This window comes from Myotis nattereri (genome assembly GCF_964212035.1).
Source record: "Myotis nattereri genome assembly, chromosome: 15".
NCBI classification, from domain to species: Eukaryota; Metazoa; Chordata; class Mammalia; order Chiroptera; family Vespertilionidae; genus Myotis; species Myotis nattereri.
The window spans coordinates 53212146-53236617 of NC_138090.1; the positions used below are offsets into that span (position 1 = coordinate 53212146).

Below are 24472 nucleotides of genomic sequence, written 5' to 3' on the forward strand. Positions count from 1 at the left end.
GCACAAAGACCACTAGGGGGTGCACCAAGGAAGCATAACAAAATGCGGAGACAAAGAAACAGGACAAAATTGTCAATGGAAGATATAGAGTTCAAAATATAATGGTTTGGGCAATATATTTAACCTAGAGTTAAGCATTACTAACCATCAGTCAATATACATGTAAGAGAAATCTTATAGATGTAATGTGCGTAGCAAAGACCTTATCGAAAACTGAATCCATGGAGGGCCCCCATAATGTTAATTGTAGAAAGCAGTGTTACAAATATTAGGAGTAATGATGCGCTTAATTCAAAGAAATTGGACAGGAAAGGCTGTGTCACCAATGGGAAGTAGGTGCAGGGAACCAGGGCTGCATCCTCGCTCCTGCCCCGACCTCCGCCCCTCTGTCCCTGCACAGGCCTGGCCCCGCCCCCATCGCGGAGCCGCTCAGCTCAGGCTCTGGCCCCGCCCACCCCGCAGGGAGGCGCATGCGCAGTTTCTTGCAGACGTGGACGCGGCTGTGGAGGGCAACGTGGCGGTTCCCCCTGAGGAGGGTGTTTGTCTTTAAAGCTGACGCTCCCCGTCCCCCTCCCCGCAGGGAAGGCTGAGAGCGCTGCCGGCGCTGGAGTCCTTGTTGGGGTCCCCGCCCCGGAGCCTCTGTCAGCGGTGAGTCGGCGTCCCGGGAGGCTGCGCGGTGCGGGCGCCACGTGCCTTTGGGCGGAAACGGAGGCCCCGGCCCGGGGTCTCTCCGCCTATGGCTGTGGCCACCGCCTGCCGCGCGGTTTTCCTGCTGAAAACCGTTCCCGGGGCCGCCGGTGCTCCCCGCGGGGCTGAGAGTCTGGGTCAGGAGGTTCCCGCCCTCTGCGCCCCTCCCCCCTCCCGGCGCTTCCCGCCCAAAGAGCCCGGATGGCTCCCGGCCTGGGGGTCTGCACCCGCCTCCTAGATGATTATGTAAGTGGGTTCCGACTTATGGCGAAAATCGCGTTTCTTCTCCCCAACGTAACCCGAGGACCTACTATACTGGCTTGTGGCTTTATATATTTAACAGCTGAATTGTTTTAGTCATACAGATTTGAATGAGAATTATAAATACAGTTTATAAGGCTTGGGAATTTTATAACTGTTTGATTCCAGTTGCAACCCTTATTCACTCAGAGAGGAGAGACTTGTCTGTAGAGCATGGGTCGCTTGTCATTTCCTGGGATGGCAAGAAGGGGGTGACTTGAGTCTATCACCACAGGATGCTTTTTCAAGGACTATTAGAAGCCTAGGTTTATTGTGTTTTTCCTTTTGTTGTTTTTTATTTTTCTCTTCCATGGATATAGCTTTTCTATGTCTGATACTTAATTTATATTTTAAAAACATGCTGAGATAAATTCTTTGGCTTTTTCTCAGATCACCTGAGGAGTTTTAAGAAATGACATCAGGCCTTGCGGGAAGGGTCAGTGATTGAGCATGGGCCTGGGAACCAGGAGGTCATGGTTTGATTCCCAGGAAGGGCACATGCCCAGGTTTCGGGCTTGATCCCCCTCTAGATCGATGCTACTCTCTCATTGATGCTTCTATCTCCTCTCCCTCTTCTTTCCTGTCTGAAATCAATAAAAATATATATTTTTTTAAAAAAAGAAACGACAGCAGGTGCACTTTCCCCCGTGAAGTTGGACAGATGCTCTGAGTGGGGCATCATTGGTTACTGAGGTGCCTCCAGGTGATTGGAAGGTGCGGACAGGGATAGCAGGAGGGGTGCAGGATGCCTTTGTGAGAGAGGGGAGCAGGCTTTGTTCAGGGGAGGTCAGGGGGGGTGCTCTGTTTAGTTTGGGGGTTCAGGACAGCAGCTCACGTTCTCATTTCTGTAGGAGTTTGTGGATGTCTTTGGGAGGAGAGACACATGAAGACACACACTAGAAAACTCACAGTGTGGTCTCCATGTAGAAGCTCATTGTTCCTCACTCTCTCCTGTGACCAAGGACAGGAGGGGGTGGCCTTTCCTCATTTCCAGGTCCTTCTGACTGTGAGTGTCGTGTGAGCTGATTAAGACGCTGAGCTGACGTCTTTGAAGGCACAGTCTGTGACTCTTCAACATATCCTCTCCTGAGACGACAACCCAGTCCCTGATCAGGACCAGGACCAAATGGCTGCTTGTCAGGTAAAAGATGTGTCCTGGGTCACAGGCTATGTTTGCTTTTCCTCTGACATCTCTGGATTTAGAACCTGCCACTTTCGATGTTGGTGCCATTCATGTTCTTTTCCTTTACGTACTTATTTAATTACTGTGTTTTTTTTACGATAGTCAAGGTCAGCAGTTTATATAGTTTTGTCCTTTATCCCAGTGCCTTCTGTGCATTCATGTTATGCAGGCTCCACCAGGTCAAGAAGATTTCCCACCTTTAATGACTTTCAACTACTGAAAACATCCCTCTCTGACAGATTAATCTTGGGAGGCAGCCATGTCTAACATCCCTACTGGGATGGGGCCAGGGGCTCTAATATCGGTGAAGAAGGGAAATGAAGTTTTTAGGTTCAAATGGCTGCAGCATCAGCTCTGTAGATCAGGGGTAAGAAAATGCACATTTTACAGCTCAGAATCACTCAGAAAAATCTGAAAAGAGGAGTAAATAGCAAAGACTTGCTCACTAGATTAGTACAAAAGTCTTGCTATTTAAATGTGCTGATAGCTTACAGAATATGAGAGATACACGTGGATTGACACTTGTAAAAATTAATGTTGTTTGTGATCATTTTCACATAATGATTTTTTTATTGATATATTTTTGCCAGTGATGTCACAGCCGTGATGTCCTGTCCTTCCTTGTGCCTCAGTCACCTAATACCCATTGTTCCAGTCCACCATGGCAGAGGTGCTCCCCTCACTGTAGAGTTAATAGTCTCCCTTTATCAGTAACAAGGGCTTGGTAGGGACTTATTGAGAGATGTGCAAAAACCATCATATTTCATCTGGAAACTCACCTCTTCTTTTTACCTCTGTTTGCTTTGAAAAATAAATGCTCTACTTCTGTTTCCTACAGATCATTGGCTTTTGACATGGGAGTTTTAACCAATCAGGACTTCTTCCTGTAAATTTTCATTATATTCTCTCCCCCCTCCCCCCCGCAAATATATTTTTATTGATTTCAGTGAGGAAGGGAAAAGGAGAGACAGAAACATCAATGATGAGAGAGAATCACCACTCAGCTGCCTCCTGCACATCCCCCACTGGGGATCCAGCTCACAACTCAGGCATGTGCCCTTGACCGGAATCGAACCCGGGACCCTTCAGTGTGCAGGCTGACGTTCTGTCCACCGAGCCAAACCGGCTAGGGCAGTTTTCATTATATCCTACACTCATGTCATGGACATACTCTACATTATCACTTTTTTTTTATTTTTTTGGAAAGTTTACAAAAATCATATTAATGTATCTTCAATTCAGTTAAATTTATATGATTATAGTTGTCAACTAACGATACACAAAAATTTTCAAATAAATGAGTACCTGAGAAATAATAGGTCTAATTTGTTTTCCATCGTTATGTGAGTTTCTCTCCTTATTGTATTTATACTACACTAGAGGCCTGATTCATGAAATTCATGCAAGAGTAGGCCTTCCTTCCCCCAGCTGCTGTCACCGGCTTCCCTCCAGGACCCAGGCTTCCCTCTGGCACCTGGGACCTAGGCTTCCTTCCGGCCACTAGCACCCGGGACCCAGACTTCCCTCACAGCCCTGGCTTCATCTGGAAGGTTGTCCGGAAGGACATCCTGTCTAATTAGCATATTATGCTTTTATTATTGTAGATGAGAGGTATCATTAATAAGTAGATTCATGAAATTTATGGAATGGAATCACAAAATGATCTTGATTTCACTGACCTGACAATTCTGTTTTCTATCATTTTTATATTGTACATAGTTCACATACGTGTGTCTGTCTCTATATAAAATGGTAACATTATTTGAGATATTTTTTCTTATTTGCTTAAGCTGTCTTTATTGTTCTCAGTTGCAGAAACTGCTGTGAATATTCATGAGGTTTCTTTATGGGCATTGACCTGTGGTTGTTTTTTGTTGTTGTTTTTTTTTTAAAATATATTTTATTGATTTTTTACAGAGAGGAAGGGAGAGAGATAGAGAGTTAGAAACATCGATGAGAGAGAAACATCGATCAGCTGCCTCCTGCACATCTCCCACTGGGGATATGCCCGCAACCCAGGTGCCCCTGACCGGAATCGAACCTGGGACCTTTCAGTCCGCAGGCTGATGCTCTATCCACTGAGCCAAACCGGTTTCGGCGGTTGTTTGTTTTTTTAATTGTAGATCGAGTTTGGGATAAAATTGAAGGTTTACTTTTTATTATATATTTCACAGAATAATCTCATATCAAAGGCGGAATAATCTTGTTCTAAAATTACTCAGAGTAAATTCTAAATAGGATTATGGTTCCAATGTCTCCTATTTTAAGGGAACTAAAATTCCATAAAAATACTCTTTCAGTTCAAAATAGTGTATGAACTTTGTCCTTTCTTTTCTGTTCTGTTCTATTCAGAAATATAGCACATGGACCACAGACATTGTCATCATAAGTAAAAAGTGAGCTTATTACACATGTAGAAACACAGGCCCCATCTGAGAACCCGGATCAGAACCTGTGTTTTTAGAAAAGTGCAGTTTGTTGTCATCTGTGTTGCCCTTGAAGAAGTGCTTCCACTTCCATCTTACCATGACATCTCCAGCTGAGAAATATACACCACTGACCCTGAACAATTCAAGTACAGCTCTCAGAAAGCCCTATGCCTTTGTTAATGCCTTAATTTTAAAGTTTATTTTCCTGAAAAATAAAACCTCTGCAGTGAATTTGTGGACATCTGTCATCCACATTTGTCAGTGTTAGAAAACAAATCATAGAATGTTACTGGGTCAAAGTGATCTTATTGGGTAAATCAGGATACTCTCCTAGGTCAAAACAACTTCTCCTAACACTGTTTTCATGTTGGGTGACATTATGAACTCTCCGGGTGACCTCTTGGTAAATGTGTCTTTTATTTCAGGGACCGCTGACCTTCAGGGATGTGGCCATAGATTTCTCTCAGGAGGAGTGGGAATGCCTGGACCCAGTTCAACAGAAATTGTACCTGGATGTGATGTTAGAGAACTACAGCAACCTGGTCTCCCTGGGTGAGGATGACTTCCTTTCTGAGTCCCTACTCCACCCACATAGTTTTGTTTTCTTTATTATTTTAACATCTCTGGGGAATTCTGCTTTCTATGGTAGATTTTCTGATTCTTGCTCTCAAGGTACAAATTGGGGGTTTTCTGGTACAAAAGAAAAGATTTGTGATGCATGTGAAGTAGGAAATCAGTGTTTGAATTTTTACATGTTGTCTAGACCCGTGTTTGGCAAACCGCGGCTCGCGAGCCACATGCGGCTCTTTGGCCCCTTGAGTGTGGCTCTTCCACAAAGTACCACGTGCGGGCAGTGTGATTGAAACTTCGTGGCCCATGCACAGAAGTCGGTATTTTGTGGAAGAGCCACACTGAAGGGGCCAAAGAGCCACGTGTGGCTCGTGAGCCGCGGCTTGCCGAGCCACAGTTTGCCGACCACTGGTCTAGACTAATTTAGGTACTATCTGAAAACAGTATATTAGAAAATAATCCTATATAATAAAATCCTAAAATGCAAATCGACCGAATGGCGGAATGACCAGTCACTATGATGCACAGTAACCACCAGGGGACAGACACTCAACGCAGGAGCTCCCCCCAGCCAGCAGGCCCCAGGCCAGCTAAGGCCGGTGCCAGCGGGGTGGGGGTGGGGGGACCGATCGCCCTGCTGGTTGCTCCATAGATTGGCCCTGATTGCTGGCCAGGCCTAGGGACCCTACCCATGCACAGATTTCGTACACTGGGCCTCTAGTTTTCTAGAATATTCTAACATTCTACCATGTCTTCTGACCAGAGGACAAACTGGATTGGAAATGCGAGAATCTCTATCAAAACTCATGGTCCATTTTCTAGTAAATAGGTCTTGCTGTCTCTAAGCAAGTCTTTGTCATCTTTTCAGTTCAAATGAAAGAGCACTTTGGTCCATGGCTGGGGTTCTCTGTTGCTTAAGAGTGTTATCCCTGTCCACCAAGGTTGTGGGTTTGATCCCCTTTAGGACGAATACAAGAAGCAACCAATGATGCCTTGTCCAGTGTGCTTCAGGTTAGAACTTCAGCCTAGAGTTTCTGACTGCCCACCAAAGGCCCAAAGGTTCCTTTCCTTGTCAAAAGCACACATCTGGATTGCTGGTCAATGATTCTCATCATTGATGCTTCTATCTCTCTTTCTCCCTTCCTCTCTGAAATCAATAAAGTATATGCATATTCTTTATTGCATATATAAAGAATATATGCAATATATATTCTCTCTCATCATTGAAACATCAGTGATGAGAGAGAATCATTGATCAGTGCCTCCTGCACACCCCACACTGGGGATTAAGCCCACAACCTGGGCATATGCCCTGACTGGGAATCGAACCGTGACCTCCTGGTTCATAGGTCGATGCTCAACCATTGAGATATGCCGGCTGGGATATGTGTGTGTGTGTGTGTGTGTGTGTGTGTGTGTATTTTTTTTTTTTTAATATATTTCTTTATTGATTTCAGAGAGGAAGGGAGAAAGAGAGAGAGATAGAAACATCAATGATGAGAGAGAATCATTGATCGGCTGCCTCCTGCACGTCCCCTACTGGGGATCAAGCCTGCAACCCCGGCATGTGCCCTTGGTCGGGGTCAATCCTGGGACCCCTCAGTCTGCAGACTGATGCTTTATCCACTGAGCCAAGCCGGCTAGGGTTGTATATTTTTAAAAAAAGTAATTTGGTCAGTAATTGTTAGTAAGTTTAATATCATAACTGGGAAATTTTGTATCATATCTTCTAGCTACCTTATCTGAAGACAAACAGGCCATGCTACAAAAGGCAGAAATGGAAGCTTTATTCCCTAAAATAATACTGGTAAGATAATGGAAGGTATGGCTTTGATAATGTACATTTAGTGAAAGCCTTGGAATTAGAGGAAAAATGTAAGATGAGAAGAAAGTATGTTAATATTGCCAGAAGTAACCTGGGACAGTTATTCATAATAATATTCTTGTTATTTAAGGAAGTCAAAGATATCACACATTTGATAATACTCCTAATTTCCATTAGTTATAGCTGTAGATCAATGTGAAATAAATGTGAAATTTTTCTAAATGTGAAATGTTTCTAAATGTGAAAAACAAGTGCAATTTTTTTAAATCTTATACATTCTTGGAACGTAAATAGGGAAAATCTAGAATCTCACATAATCCATACTGTAAATAATTATAAAAATTGTTTACAATGTAGTCTTGGATTAAACTTTCAATAAGTCACTTATAGAATTTAGTGATTTATAATGCACAGATATTGTTTAAATGCAATCAGTTTGGTGGTTTCTTCATTAAATGTATCATTATGCTTCCATTGATTAATGTTTTTGAAACATGTCAATTTTCAGAAACTTAGGAGTGTTTTATTAAAAAAAAGTCTTTATTGATTTCAGAGAGAGGAAAAGAGAGATAGAAACATCAATAAGAGAATCATTCATTGCCTGCCTGCTGCCTGTCCCCCATTGGGGATTGAGCTCCCAACCCAGCCATGTGCCCTGATGGGGAATTGAATTGTGACCTCCTAGTTCATGGGTTGACACTCACTCAGTGAGCCACACCAGCCAGGAAGCAGTGTATTTTTTATTTCATTTTATTTTATTTTAATTGATTTCAAAGAAGAAGGGAGAGAGAGTGACATAGAAGCATCAATGACGTGAGAGAATCAATGATCAGCTGCTTGCTGGATGCCCCCCACTGGGGAATCAGTCCCTGGCCCAGGTATATGCCTGACTGAGAATCGCACCATGACTTCCTGGTTTATAGGTCAGCACTTAATCACCAAGGCACATGGGCCTGGCAGGATGGTTGTTTTTTACATTTTTTTTCTCTTTTGTTTTGAATCCTTACCCAAGGATATTTTTCCCTGGATTTTTAGATAGCAGGAAAGAAAGTCATAGAGAAATATCGATTTGAGAGAAACCCATCAATTGGTTGCCTTCTGCGTGTGCCCCAAACAGGGCTCGGGCCTGGGAGGAGCTTGCAACTGAGGTACGTGCCTTTGATCAGAATTGAACTCGGGACCCTTTAATCTGCAGGTCTATCCATTGAACCAAACAGGCTATGGCTGGAATGTGTGTGTGTTTTTTTATACCATCATGGTTTAATAGTTACCACAAAATAGTTATTTGAAAAAAGTATACATGTATAATGAAATAATAGCTTTCACTAAATGCCTTTACACCTTCAATGATTACCAGAATACATGTATTGAAGATAGAGGTTACCAGTGCAAGGAATATTGGAAAAATTTTAACCACAAGTCAAATCCTAATAAACATCAGAAAATTCAGCCTCCAGAAAACTGTTATAAAGGTGTAAAAGGCTTTGGCCCAATGTCAAATCTAAATATACATCAGTTTATTCATCCTGTAGGGAAGACAAAGAAACGAATTAAATATGACAAATCATTTAAGCAATCTTCAAATCATACTGAACAAGATAATATTCATACCATATGGAAAGGTTACAAATTTAACCCATACGAGAGAGTTTTCAGTCAAATATTCAGTCTAAATAAATTTAAGAAAATCCCTACTGGAGAAAAACATTATACATATAAAGAATGTGGTAAAGCGCCCTGACCCCTTTGGCTCAGTGGATAGCGTCAGCCTACGGACTGAAGGGTCCCGGGTTCGATTCAAGTCAAGGGCATGTACCTCGTTTGCGGGCACATCCCCAGTAGGGGGCGTGCAGGAGGCAGCTGATGGATGTTTCTCTCTCATTGATATTTCTAACTCTCTATCCCTCTCCCTTCCTCTGTGTAAAAAATCAATAAGATACATTTTTTTAAAAAGACTGTGGTAAAGCATTTAATTTTCTTTCAAATCTGTGTGAACTTGAGGGAATTCATACTTGAAAAAAGCCCTATAAATTTAGAGAATGTGGCAAAGCTTTTTGCAACACCTCATCTCTTACTTATCATCAGAGAGAGCATACCGGAGCGAAGCCTTATAAATGTGGAGAATGTGGCAAAGGATTCAGTAATACCTCAAGTTTTAATCGCCATCAGAGAGTTCATACTGGAGAAAAGCCCCATAAATGTAGAGAATGTGGCAAAGCCTTCCGTACCGCAACAAACCTTACTTGTCATCAGAGAGTTCATACTGGAGAGAAGCCCTACAAATGTAGAGAATGTGGCAAAGCCTTTAGCAGGTCCTCATCTCTTACTTATCATCAGAGAGTTCATACTGGAGAGAAGCCTTTTAAATGTGCAGATTGTGGCAAAACTTTCCGTGTAGCATCAGACCTTACTTATCATCAGAAAGTTCATACTGTAGACAATCCTTATAAATGTGAAGAATGTGGCAAAGCCTTCCGTGGGCAAACAGACCTTACTTACCATCAGAGAATTCACACTGGAGAGAAGCCTTATAAATGTGAAGAATGTGTCAAAGCCTTCCGTGGGCAAACAAACCTTACTTATCATCAGAGAGTTCACACTGGAGAGAAGCCCTACAAATGTAGAGAATGTGGCAAAGCCTTTAGCAAGTCCTCAACCCTTACATACCATCAGAGAGTTCATACTGGAGAGAAACCTTACAAATGTGGCAAATGTGGCAAAGCCTTTAGCAGGTCCTCATCTCTTACTTCTCATCAGAGACTTCATACTGGAGAGAAGCCTTTTAAATGTGCAGATTGTGGCAAAACTTTCTGTGTAGCATCATCCCTTACTTATCATCAGAAAGTTCATACTGGACAGAAGCCTTATAAATGTAAAGACTGTGGCAAAGCCTTCAGTGGGCCAACAAACCTTACTTATCATCAGAGAGTTCATACTGGAGAGAAGCCCTACAAATGTAGAGAATGTGGCAAAGCCTTCAGTATGCCAAGAAGTCTTACTTATCATCAGAGAATTCATACTGGAGAGAAGCCCCATAAATGTAGAGAATGTGGCAAAGCCTTCCGTACCGCAACAAACCTTACTTGTCATCAGAGAGTTCATACTGGAGAGAAGCCCTACAAATGTAGAGAATGTGGCAAAGCCTTTAGCAGGTCCTCATCTCTTACTTATCATCAGAGAGTTCATACTGGAGAGAAGCCCTACAAATGTAGAGAATGTGGGAAAGCCTTTAGCAGGTCCTCATCCCTTACATATCATCAGAGAGTTCATACCGGCGAGAAACCTTATAAATGTGGCAAATGTGGCAAAGCCTTCAGGAGGTCCTCAAGGTATAGAGTTCATCGGAGTATTCATAGTGGAGGGAAGTCTTATAAATGTAAAGAATGTGGCAAAACTTTCAGGAGGGCAACAAACCTTACTTATCATCAGAGAGTTCATGCTGGAGAGAAGCCCTATAAATGTAGAGAATGTGGCAAAGCCTTTAACCAGTGTTCCTGCCTTTCTGTACAGCAGTGTCCATAGTTGAGAGAAGTGTCACAGATGTTAGTGTTGTTAGTCCTGTACCAACTGCAAGAACTTAATATCACAGAATTTTTTAAAAAAATTTATTTTATTGATTTTTGCCGAGACCGGTTTGGCTCAGTGGATGGAGCGTCGGCCTGCGGACTGGGGGGTCCCGGGTTCGATTCCGGTCGGGGGCATGTGCCTGGGTTGCGGGCATATCCCCAGTGGGGGATGTGCGGGAGGCGGCTGGTCGATGTTTCTCTCTCGTCGGTGTTTCTGGCTCTCTGTCTCTCTCCCTTCCTCTCTGTAAAAAATCAATAAAATATATTTAAAAAAAAAATTTATTTTATTGATTTTTCACAGAGAGGAAGGGAGAGAGAGAGAGAGTTAGAAACATCGATGAGAGAGAAACATTGATCAGCTGCCTCCTGCACATCTCCCTACTGGGAATGTGCCCGCAACCAAGGTACATGCCCCTGACCGGAATCGAACCTGGGACCCTTCAGTCCGCAGACTGACGCTCTATCCACTGAGCCAAACTGGTTTTGGCAATATCACAGAATTTATACTGGGAAGAAGCCTTATGATTGTGAAAAATGTGGAAAAGCCTTCAAAAGCTATTCATATCTTACTGTACCTGAGAGACTTCATACTGAAGAGAGACTTTTCAAAAATAGAGAATGTGCTAGTGCTTTTATCCACTGCTCAAAACTTACTCAACATAAAGAATTTATAGTGAAGAGAAGCCTTATAAATGTAGAGAATGTGGCAAAGCCTTCTGTGTGGCATTCTTACTATGTAGAAAATGTGAGATAGCCTTTACTCTGGGAACTGCTGATTGTTGGTTGGGAAAGACCCTGATTTTTTCCCCTGCTAATACATTATTACATTTCTTTATTTCTGCACTTATGAGTTCTATTGTAGGATATGGTTGTTGAAAATTATTGTTAACTGCTATTTATATACTTTGTGTAGGATAATTTTTAAAAACTAATGCATCTATATTATGAAAGAAAACCAATACTAAATTATATTACTTAAAGAATAGATTTCCATAGGATATTAAAATGTTGATTTCAAATTAGGGTAAGAAGCAATATATTTCATGGTTCATTTTGGATGGTATTACAATTTTTTTTTAATTGATTTTTTACAAGAGGAAGGGAGAAGGAGAGGGATAGAGAGTTAGAAACATCGATGAGAGAGAAACATCAATTCAGCTGCCTCCTGCACACTCCCCACTGGGACCCCTCAGTCCACAGGCCACCACTCTATCCACTGAGCCAAACCGGCCAGGGTGGCATTACAATTTCTTAATATATTTTTTCTAACCATTTCTTCCACACACTTTGACCCTGATTATATATTTCACTTTCATTTTTCCCATTAAACACAGCAGGGCATACATAAATCACTGGATTGTGTCGAGACTTTGTGACTTGAAAATATATATAAGATGATGACAGGGTGTGGGAACCATGCCAGAGTTCTCAGATAGTCAAGGCTAATTAGAGCATGGAGGCCTTGTTGATAGTATGCCAAACGGCTAAGGTCACTCTGAACATGGGAATCTTAATCAAATGTTCAAGGCTGAGCTACCATAAGCAGGTGTGGGGACAAGAATTATGGTACAGTGTGCATGCATGCCTTGCTGAAGCCAAATCATTGATGTCACTGTTGTCAAGTAGCCTCTTTTGTGTAAATACTATTGAAAGTACATTACTAAGGCTAGAGAGCTCAGTTGGAGCTGAGAGCTGGTACTGCTACGATGTAAGGCTAAGAACTCAGATATAACTGCCATGTTAACCAGCCAGTGTGCTGAGAAAGAAGCTCAGAGGTAGTTACTATGTAAGGCTACAGAGACCAGGCTTATCGGGCAGGGGAGACAGGAGAAGCTGCTGAACCAGGAGAGGCTGGAGAAGCTGCTAGGGCAGAGAGTTCAGATCCGCTGCTATGTGAGGCTCTAGGTACAGAGGCTGTTGAGGGTGCTGCCGCTTTATGGAACAGATGTATGTGTTTACCAGCCAGTGTGCAGCTGCCGTGTATGGAATTTTGCTGTGAAGAGCTATTTTGTCTGTTGGCTTTATGGCCCCTGGCTTTTGCAATAAAGACTGATTCGTATACACTCGCAACTTCTCATTGCTTGTCTAAGACCTGGCATCCAAGAAGGTCCAGTCCCTAGTCAGAGGGGCTCGGGTCCAACAGTTAGTGTAGTGGGCAGAGTTCGAGAAGGAACCTGCCCAGATAGTTGACATAGTCCAGGAGAATTCAAAAGAATATATGGACTCAGAGCAACTCAGATCAGAAGAGCTGTGCAGTACTCTGGCTGCATCTGACCCAGGGACAAAGTAAGTGTTTTATGAAGATGAAGAAAAAATGTTCCTTCAGGTCTGTGGCTCAACAAAAGTGTTGGAGTGACACATGTTTGTGAACTGTAGTCTTTCCATGTGTGAGTTTGCCATGGTTGGTGCTTGAAAATCAAGTATGGGGAGGTCAACAAGCACACAGTAAAGTAAATGGAAATAGAGGAATGAAGGAAATAGTCCCCAAGATTGCAGATGTGGTTTGTAACAAGGAGACCATCTCCATTGCCAAATGCCTGGGGCTTTTCCACCATTTCTTTGTGATTGGTGTTCATATTCAGAACCAGCTTACCTACCAGGGAAAGTGAGTTTCCCGGTACTGTTACAAATATTAGGAGTAATGATATGGGTAATTCAAACGCAATGAACAAGGAAAGGCTGTCCCCAATAGGAGCGAGATGCAAGCAACCAGGGCTGCCTCTTCCCTCCTGCCCCTCCCTCCCTCTGTCCCTGCACAGGCCTGGCTGCCAGGCTCGGCCCCGCCCCCATTGCGGAGTCCCTCTCCCCTCCTCTCTGTAAAAAATCAATAAAATATATATATTTTTTAAAATGTGAGGAGTGTCGTGAATTCTTTACCAGCTGTGAGAACTTACTAACATCACAGAATGGATACTGGCAAGAGCCTTATGAATGTGAAAAATGTAGACAAGCCTTTAAAAGGCATTCATGTCTTACTGTACCTGAGAGACCTCATACTAAAGACAGTCCTTAAAAATGTAGACTTTCGGCTGGAGCCTTTACCCACAGCTCAAAATTTACTGAACATCAGAGATTTTATAGTGGAGGGAAGCTTTACACTGTAGAAAATGTGAGAAAGCCTTTAAACTGAGGTCTAACCTGCTCAACTTTTTAGGAAACATTCTAAAGAAAAACAGCAAAAATATAAAATTTTCATCTAAGGATTTCAGTTTCAATGGTTGAAGTTACACTGAGAATGTTAAGGTCTTAAAGCCCTGACCGGTTTTGCTCAGTGGATAGAGCTTCGGCCTGCGGACTGAAAGATCCTAGGTTCGATTCCGGCCAAGGATATGTACGTTGCTTTCGGGCACACCCCCAGTGGGTGGTGTGCAAGAGGCAGCTGATCGATGTTTTTCTCTCATCGATGTTTCTCTCTCTCTCTCTCTCTCTCTCTCTCTCTCTCTCTCTCTCTCTCTCTTCCTCTCTGTAAAAAAAATCAATAAAATATATTTAAAATAAAATAAGGTCTTACAAATTATCAGGCATATGTCAAAGTATATATCCTCATTTATATGTCATAGAACCTCTTGGAATTATTACTGGATCGAAGCCCAGCAGATACAAAGAATGTGACAAAGCTTACTCACTATGCGAACCTTACCTGACATCAGAATTCATACTGGGGAGAAACAATACAGATGTAAACATTAAAGTCTTTCATCAGCATCCAAAGCTTATTCCTCACATTGGGATTTATTCTAGGGAGAAACCTTAAAACTGAAGAATGTGGGAAATTGTATAGTTGGATCTACGGCCCCAGACTGTTGATGTTCTGTTTGTGAACGGTGACGCTGAGGTGATCTCGGCGTGCAGGATGAGTTTAGGGAAGCAAAGGCTACCACTTGCTCAGGCAAGTAGCAAAGCCCCCAAAGCTCTTACGGCTTTTATTTGGGGAGTACAGCAAATAACAATGGAGTACAGTAAGTGACAGTGATTAACAAGCATGCTTATGAGATCATCTGAGCTAAGTTATACATTAAATTATTAATTTCCTATGTTATATGAAGACCCTTTCCACCTGCAGCAGTGTACCTTCCCTTGAACTTTCCATGCCTTCATGGACTATTTATCACCTCAAGGAAAGTTCTGCCTCTGAACAATAAGTCTTGCTTGCAAGACTTTGTTCTGATGTGGCCTGCTTGCAGGCCCCTGCCTTTTCTTGGCAGAACGTCCTCTTATAGTTAACTTCATTCCACTTGCCCAGCTACACAGTCTTATCAGGGATTATAATTGGGTAGAAATTTTATGGTTTTGATATAGGAGGAAGGACTTTCGTTTAAAATATACAATTTATAAAACTCCAAGAATTTTGTCTTAAGTGACTTTAAAGATGTAAAAACTTTATCCAAGTATGTAATTGATTATGAATTTTAAAGTATCACTGAATTTTCACTAGATCGATAGCCAAAATGCCTTTCAGGTATAGCCATAAATCAGTACGCACAGTGTACTCCAAACTTTAAATGTTAGGTAATGTTTGTATACTTGAATATATCAAAGGAATTGATGTTTCCATATGTACAATTACTTAGAGTGTTATCTCATATTGAAATTATTTGAAGTCTTTTGAAAAGGAAATATTAATTTGATTGTCCTCCCATATCACTTGATGCTGCTATTTTATTCCTGGTGTTTGTGTGAGTGAACTCATGGGGTTAATTGTTTCTGCCTTAAAGATCTATGAGCTGTTGTATATTATATGGACTTACTTGTGTACACATTCCCATGGAATATTGGGTATATTGTAAGGCACAATATTTTCTTCTATTAGAGAATAATCCTATTGAATAAATCTTTTAAAATAGTTCTCGAGTTTTGTAAATGATGTCATCAAAGTTACTTCCTTTTCTGTGCCAATGTGTTCAGCTGAACACACTTTTGAGGGCATGTCAATTTGTGGTTGTCACATTTAGGTGACCAGAACTACACTCAGTACAGTGCTGTCTGTGTAATAGATTGCCATAATTAAGAGGAATATTGCAATATCAGTGACATAGATGTACCCAGGATGCAGAATTGGCATGAATTCTGCATGTGGAGCGAGGACATCTTTCGCAGGCTGCACTGCTGGCTGAACTCAGAAAAATTAATTCTATGTCTTTCATTTCTCATTTCCTGTTCCTCTCTGATTTTTCACTTTGTCTTCTAAGCTCTATTCCTTTGGCAGTGGTGGAACCACAGCATGTAAAACTTCCTGTCCCACATCAGCCTTTCAAGCCCCTGTAACTTCCACTCAGTAGTTTGGAATTTTTAATGCAATGAATGACATCATAATTTGGCAAATATTTTGCTTTATATTCATGAAGTACGTAGGCCATGATTCGATATTTTATTGATTTTTTACAGAGAGGAAGGGAGAGAGATAGAGAGTTAGAAACATCGATGAGAGAGAAACATCAATCAGCCACCTCCTGCACATCTCCCATTGGGGATGTGCCCGCAACCCAGGTACATGCCCTTGACCGGAATCGAACCTGGGACCCTTCAGTCCGCAGGCCGACGCTCTATCCACTGAGCCAAACCGGTTTCGGCTCTTCCATCTTTTTTTTTTTTTTTTTTTAAATATATTTTATTGATTTTTTACAGAGAGGAAGGGAGAGGGATAGAGAGCTAGAAACAACAATGAGAGAGAAACATCGATCAGCTGCCTCCTGTACACCTCCTACTGGGGATGTGCCCACCACAAGGTACATGCCCTTGACCGGAATCGAACCTGGGACCTTTCAGTCGCAGGCCAACGCTCTATCCACTGAGCCAAACCGGTTACGGCTTCTTCCATCTTTTAAGGAATATAAAAATTGCATTGACAACTGCACTGATTAGCAAAAATATTTAAAACCTGAGAGAGAAGCCCAAATATATTTGAGTGCAAACACGGGTACATTTGAACGCTTGGTAACACAGACTAGTCAGTGGTCAATAATGTGTGATGCAGGTGGCTTGGAGGGCCTGCCGGGGCTCAGCCTGAGACCCACGCCACCTGAGCTGTATACCACAGATGAACTGGGGGTTTTCTCACTACGGTTGTTTTCTTTCTGTTTTCATTTCTTCTTGCTTTAAGAGAAAAAAACAACTCTCTGGCCCACTCAGATGGGGTTTTTACATGAGAACATTGACATAGTGATACCTATAGTTTTTAATATGAAGTTTTGGAATACCACAAATTGGCATCTGTGTACTTTGTAATTGGAATGATTTTTCTTGTCCTGATTTTCATTAGAAACCATAAGAATTTCTCATTGTTATCCCATTAACTTCTTTATTGGGAGGAATTAAGCCGTGTTATACTGGTTTTATTCTCTTTTTAAATTTGGATGCAAAGTTATTTTGTATATTCACAGCCTGACCAGAAGTATGTCCATTGGCATTAGCTGTCCCTGGAGTGTTTTCCAAGCCATCACTCTAGTTCCAGGGACAGCAAGTAAGCAGAGATTGAAATGAAAGCCCCACATTTATTACTTCTCTGCTGTCCAGTGCTGAATTTTACAAGGTGATAAGTATCAGTTCCTATGCACGTGCCACCCAAAGGACAGACAAAGTCATTGCAGACACAAGATGTTCAATATTTTTCTTTTTTTTTTTTAATTTTAGAGACGACATAGGAAGGGGAGAGAAAGAAACATGGATTTGTTGTTCCACTCATCTGTGTCCTGACTGGGGATCAAATCGCTATCCTTGGTGCAGCGAGACAATGCTCTAACCAACTCAGCTACCCTGCCAGGGCAACATGACATGAATTTGAAAGCAGGAAGAATTTTCACAGAGGCAATAGGGGACAAACAAGAACATCCTAAAGGAAACCAAGTTTTTGAAACCCGAATTTATTTCTATTTAAAAATGCTCAAGAAACTTTAAAAAGGCCCAAAAGCCCAAAGGCGTCCAGGTTTAATTTCATATCATCCTGACTTGGCGTACTTCCGTTTCTCCTTTTGTGAGGCATCGATTTGATCCTTGTTAATGAGACACCTCGGCAATTCTAGTTGGATTGTGTGGACATCTTGTGACTCCCGGTATCTGTTATAAGTGGCTATCAGGTTATGAACAATGAGAAACGTAAGAACAGAAATAATCATGAGACGTCTGCAGATTTTACTTGAATATCCTTTCTGAATTATTCTTTGCAACCAGGCCCAGTGATCAATTTGAATACGACTAATATACCTAAGAAGGTGGCAGGAAAATGGCAAGTATTACATGATCTTAGAGCGGTTAACGCTACTATGCATCCCATGGGAGCTTTACAGCCTGGACTCCCAGCACCTTTGCAAATCCCGCTAGATTGGTCTCTTATAGTAGGAGAGTTTAAGGATTGTTTTTTCACCATTCCCTTGGCATCTCAAGATAAAGATTTGCATTTTTAGTGCCATCTATTAATAATATAGAACCCATGAAAAGATATCAATGGAAGGTTTTGCCTCAAGGAATGGCCAATAGCCCCACCTTGTGTCAAAAATATTTAGCTCAAGCTGTTCAGCCTTTAAGGGACAAATATTCCCGATGTTATGTTATTCATTACTTGGATAACTTGCTCTTAGCAAGTCCACGGGAAGAGCAGACTTTAGCAATGTTTTCCTAATTAGAAAAGAAACTCCCTAAATGGAGCTTTAAAATTGCTCCAGAAAAGGTACAGAAAGAGATGCCTTTCAAGTATCTGGGAACCGTAACTGAAAACCAATGTATTAGGCCTCAAAAGTTGGAAATACAAAAAGGTTGCCTTAAAACTTTAAATAACTTTCAGAAATTATTAGGGGACATTAACTGGTTAAGACCTTATCTGAAAATCGCAATGGGAGAAATGACAAATTTATTTAATATACTTAGAGGTGACTCTAATCTTTCCTCACACCGAATATTAACAGATGAAGCTAGGAAAGAGTTGCTAAGAATTGAACACACAATCTCCTCAACTCAAGTAGCACGGGTACAGCCTGAATTGCCTTTATTGGGACAGATTAACCCTACTGCAAATAGTCCCACTAGAGTCATCTTCCAAAATAAAAACTCTCCTGCTATTATTGAATGGGTCCACCTAGGGCATCTGTCCTCTAAAACTGCAGTTACATATGTAGAACTGATGGCTCAGTTCAGGGGTGGGCAAACTTTTTGACTCAAGGGCCACAATGGGTTCTTAAACTGGACCGGAGGGCCGGAACAAAAGCATGGATGGAGTGTTTGTGTGAACTAATATAAATTCAAAGTAAACATCATTACATAAAAGGGTACGGTCTTTTTTTGTTTTTTAGTTTTATTCATTTCAAACGGGCGGGATAGTTTGCCCACGGCTGGCTCAGTTGATATCTCAGCTTAGAAATCACTGCAGGCAGCTTAGAGAAGAACCCCAGTGCATCTATCTTCCCCTCACTGGGAAACAATTAGAAATGTTATTTCAAACTGATTTAAATTGGCGAATTGGACTAAGTGGATATTCAGGGGAACTTAGTTGTCACCTATTAAAAGACAAATTACTACAATTTCTATATTATATCCCTATTATTATACCCAAAAATACTAGGCAGGAACCTATTCCTGGAGCATTAACTGTTTTTACTGATGGATCATCTAATGGGAAAGCCGCCTACCATGCAATGAATTCAGACCGAATCATACTGACCAGTCATACTTCTGAACAAAGAATTGAATTAGAAGCTATTAAGGCTGCATTGCAGGATTTCCAAGAGCCTCTTAATATTATCTCTGACTCTTCTTACACTGCGGGCCTAGTGAATAGAATTGAAACTGCTCAGTTAAAATGGCTCAGTGACCAAAGTTTATTTTTACTATTTAAACAAGTTCAGATTGTACAACAGAGACAATATCCTTTTTATATCACTAACATCAGGGCTCACAGTATATTACCTGGCCCACTCACAAAAGGAAATGCACGTGCTCAACAGTTGGTTGCTTTATTAAAACAGGCCTCAGAATCTCATCAGCTTTTACATCAGCCTGCCAAAATGTTGTCCAAACAATTCTCAATCACTTGAAGCAGGCAAAACAGATTATTAAGTAATGTTGCACTTGCATGTTACATCTGCCTCAAGGGCCTAACACAGGAATTAACCCTAGAGGATTAATAAGGGACCATAACTGGCAAATGGATATGACACACTATACTCCCTTTGGATGCCTTGGAGCATTGCATGTCTCTAGACACCTTTTCAAAAGTCCTCTGGGCTACTGCATCTACAGGGGAAACGGCAAAACAGGTTACTAATCATTGCCTAGCTGCTTTTGCCATGATGGGAATTCCAAAAATTATTAAAACTGACAATGGACCCACGTACACAAGCTGTCATTTCCAGCAATTTTGTAAAAAGTGGAAAATTCAGCACATTACAGGAATACCATATAATTCACAGGGACAGGCAATTACAGTGCATCAACACCAAAGGCTAAAATCCCAAATTGAAAAACAGAAAAGGGGGATTATGGAGAAGTAGCCTTTAAGTAGTCTATACCACGCCTTAATCACTTTAAATTTTTTCACTTGTGATGCCGATGGGAAGGCATCCATGGAAATACACTGGTGTTAGAATAAGCCAAAAGAAAATGGTCAGGATAAATCAGTGGTTCTCAACCATCTGGCTCTTTAAATACAGTTCCTGTGATCATGTGACCCAACCATAAAATTATTTTCGTTGCTACTTCATAACTGTAATGTTGCTACTGTTATGAATCGTAATGTAAATATCTGATATGCAGGATGGTCTTAGGCGACCCCTGTGAAAGGGTTGTTCGACGCCAAAGGGGTCGCAACCCACAGGTTGAGAACCACTGGGATAAATGGAAAGATCCTGAGTCTGGTTTATGGAAGGGCCCCAACCCCCTTTTAACATTTTGTTGAGGGTATGCTTGTATATATTTCCAGAAAATTTCTCCAAGCCTGTGTGGATTCCCGCAAGAAATATTAAAATTCAACATGGATCCGTGGGAGGACCTGACCAGGTTAATGAGGACCTTGCACCTGGAGCCACACCTTACAGACAATCGCCTACCCCAGTGGCAGACAGCAGCAGCCCCAAGCAACCCACTGAAGATTAGGAGTGGGAGGAGGATGAAGCTGATGGCGAACAGCCCGGAGATCACCTGAAAGCTGAGCAAATTTGTGAGGAGACCAGAATTCTGAGAACGCCTTTCTTGCCATGCTAGCAGTAATCAGCTGTGCAGTAATACTGCCAGGAGCAAATGGGGAAGTATTTTGGACTTATGTTCCTGACCCACCATGGGCAAGACCCCTTACGTGGACTGATCCCCCGCCTAATGTAGTCACCAATAATACCAAACGCCTTGGTCACCCAGGAGGGGTGGGGGAAAGAAGTATATGGGCAAAGTATAATTATACGGGTGTCGCCACCCAGCTTCCCTTTTGTATGACACAGAATCAAACCACTGCTCCTTTGTGTGTAAATTAAAAGAGAGGCTTCTGGCTAGTATGAACACCAAAGAAGGGGGAGACAAAAGCCCAAATACATCTATCACTACTTGCTCTAGGGAGAGCTGCAGAAAATGTAACTTTACTAAGACACCTGCCACTAGCCATTATGTAAAAAGTCTTATGAATGGCACCCCACCAAGGAAGAAATTAATTGGCAAGACTGAATTATTATTTCTTGTCTCTGTCATTTGCGCAAGACCTTCTCCAGATCCTGAACCCTGAACCACGCTAAGCATGGTCCACACAGGCCTCCTGGTTTTCTCAGAAATAATATGAGTTTTGAAAAATTTAAAGTATTTTTATTTTACTATGTTAAGGTTTTATTATTTTATTTTTATATATTTTAAAATTTTTAAATATAATTTTTATTAAATGCAGAGAGGAAGGGAGAGGGAGATAGAGATAGAAACATCAATGGTGAGAGGGAATCATGGACCCCTGCCTCCTGCATACCTCACACTGGAGGTGGAGCCCTCAACCAGGGCATGTGCCCTGACCAGGAATGAAACCTTGACCTGGTTCATAGTTCTATGCTCAACCACTGAGCTGTGCAATCTAGGCAGGTTTTGTTGTTGTTGTTTTAAATTCTTTATTAGTTAAGGTATTACAAATGTGTTCTCAGCCCCCCCATTAACCCCTAACCTCCCTCTCCTACACTCATGCTCTCATCCCCCTGTTGTCCATGTCCATTGGTTTGGCTTATATGCGTGCATACAAGTCCTTCGGTAGATCTCTTCCCCTTACCCACTCCCGCCCCTACTTTCCTTCTGGGGATTGATAGTCTGATCTCTGTTTCTCTGTTTGGATCTGTCCCTGTTCATCAGTCTATGTTGTTCTCTATAATCCACAAATGAGTGAGTTCATGTGGTATTTATCTTTCTCTGACTGGCTTATTTCACTTAGCATAATGCTCTCCAGTTCCATCCATGCTGTTGCAAAAGGCAAGAGTTCCTTCTTTTTTACAGCAGCGTAGTATTCCATTGTGTAGATATACTACGGTTTTTTAATCCACTCATCTGCTGATGGGCACTTAGGCTGTTTCCAAATCTTAGCTACGGTGAATTGTGCTGCTGTGAACATAGAGGTGCATATATACTTTCTGAATGGTGTTTCTGGTTTCTTGGGATATATTCCTAGAAGTGGAATCATTGGGTCAAATGGGAGTTCCATTTTTAGTTTTTTGAGGAAGCTCCATACTGTTCTCCACAGTGGCTACACCAGTCTGCATTCCCACCAGCAGTGCAGAAGGGTTCCTTTTTCTCCACATCCTCTCCAACACTTGTTGTTTGTTGATTTGTTGATGATAGCCATTCTGACAGGTGTGAGGTGATACTGCATTGTTGTTTTGATTTGCATCTCTCGTATAATTAGTGACTTTGAGCATGTTTTCATATGTCTTTCAGCCTTCTGTATGTCCTCTTTAGAGAAGTGTCTATCTAGGTCCATTGCCCATTTTTTTTACTGGATTGTTTATCTTACTATTGCTAAGTTTCATGAGTTCTCTGTAAATGTTGGAGATTAAACCCTTATCGGTGATATCTTTGGCAAATATGTTCTCCCATGTAGTGGGTCTTCTTGTTGTTTTGTTGATGGTTTCCTTTGCTGTGCAAAAGCTTTTTATTTTGATGTAATCCCATTTGTTTATTTTCTCTTTAGTTTCCATTTCCCTAAGAGCATTATAAGAGAAGAAATTCCTTCGGCATATGTTTGCGATTTCGCTGCCTGTGGATTCCTCTATTATTTTTATGGTTTCCTGTCTTACGTTTAAGTCCTTTATCCATTTTGAGTTTATTTTTGTGTATGGTGTGAGTTCGTGGTCTAGTTTCATCTTTTTGCATGTATCTGTCCAATTTTCCCAACACCATTTATTGAAGAGACTGTCTTGACTCCATTGTATGCTCTTGCCTCCTTTGTCAAATATTAATTGGGCATAGTGGTTTGGGTCGATTTCTGGGGCCTCTATTCTATTCCATTGATCTATATGTCTGTTCTTGTGCCAGTACCAAGCTGTTTTAAGAACACTGGCTTTGTAATACAGTTTGATATCTGGTATTGAGATCCAACCTACTTTGTTCTTCTTTCTCGGGATTGCTGCAGCTATTCCAGGTCTTTTTTTTATTCCCAATGAATTTTTGGAACGTTCATTCTTTTTTTTTTAATTTTTATTTTTTACGTTTTTTATTTTTTTATTATTATTTTTTTTTACGTTCATTCTAGATCTGTGAAATATGCTATTGGTAATTCAATGGGTATTGCATTGAATCTATAGATTGCTTTGGGTAGTATGGACATTTTGATGATGTTGATTCTACCGATTCATGAACACGGTATGTGCTTCCATCTGTTTATGTCTTCCTCTCTCTTTTTTCAGTGTCCTGTAGTTTTTCGCATAAAAGTCTTTTTTTTAAAAATATATTTTATTGATTTTCCACAGAGAGGAAGGGAGAGAGACAGAGAGTCAGAAACATCGATGAGAGAGAAACATCGATCAGCCGCCTCCTGCACATCCCCCACCGGGGATATGCCCGCAACTCAGGTACATGCCCTTGACCAGAATCGAACCTGGGACCTCTCAGTCCGCAGGCCAACGCTCTATCTACTGAGCCAAACCGGTTTGGGCGCATATAAGTCTTTTACCTCCTTAGATAAGTTTATTCCTAGGTATCTTAATATTTTTGGTGCGATGGTAAATGGGATTGCTTTTTTCTTCTCACTTTCTGTAAGTTCACTATTAGTGTAAAGAAATGCCTTAGATTTCTTGGCATTAATTTTGTATCCTGCTACATTGCCGAATTCATTTATTAAGTCTAATAATTTTTGATGGAGTCTTTAGGGTTTTCTATGTACAATATCATGTCATCTGCAAATAAGGACAGTTTTACTTCCTCTTTTTCAATTTGGATGCCTTTTATTTCTTCTTCTTGTCTAATTGCAATGGCTAATACTTTCAGTACTATGTTGAACAGGAGTGGTGAGAGCGGGCATCCCTGTATTGTTCCTGTTCTCAGGGGAAATGGTTTTAGTTTTTGCCCATTGATTATGATGTTGGCTGTGGGTTTGTCATAGATGGCTTTTATTATGTTGAGGTATGATCCTTCTATTCCTACCTTGCTGAGAGTTTTTATCAAGAAAGGGTGTTGAATTTTGTCGAAAGTTTTTTCTGTAGCAGTTGATATGACTATGTGGTTTTTATCTCTCAATTTGTTTATGTGATGAATCACATTTATTGATTTGTGGATATTGTACCATCCTTGCATCCCTGGGATGAATCCTACTTGGTCATGGTGTATGATCTTTCTGATGTATTGTTGGATCTGATTTGCTAGAATTTTGTTGAGTATTTTGGCATCTTTGTTCAAGAGGGATATTGGACTATAATTCTCTTTCATTTAGGCAGGTTTTATTATTTTAAATAAATGCTTATGCTGAGATAGATTG

General features: G+C 41.3%; 1 long non-coding RNA gene across 1 annotated transcript; it reads left to right on the forward strand.

Annotated features, from left to right (window-relative positions):
• The first annotated feature begins 1640 nt into the window (after positions 1-1640).
• LOC308530455 lies at positions 1641-21171 on the forward strand. Its single transcript, XR_013996851.1, has 5 exons — positions 1641-2128; positions 5025-5151; positions 6903-6976; positions 17191-17782; positions 20468-21171. It is a non-coding gene; the product is annotated as an uncharacterized lncRNA (long non-coding RNA).
• The last annotated feature ends 3301 nt before the right edge of the window (positions 21172-24472 follow it).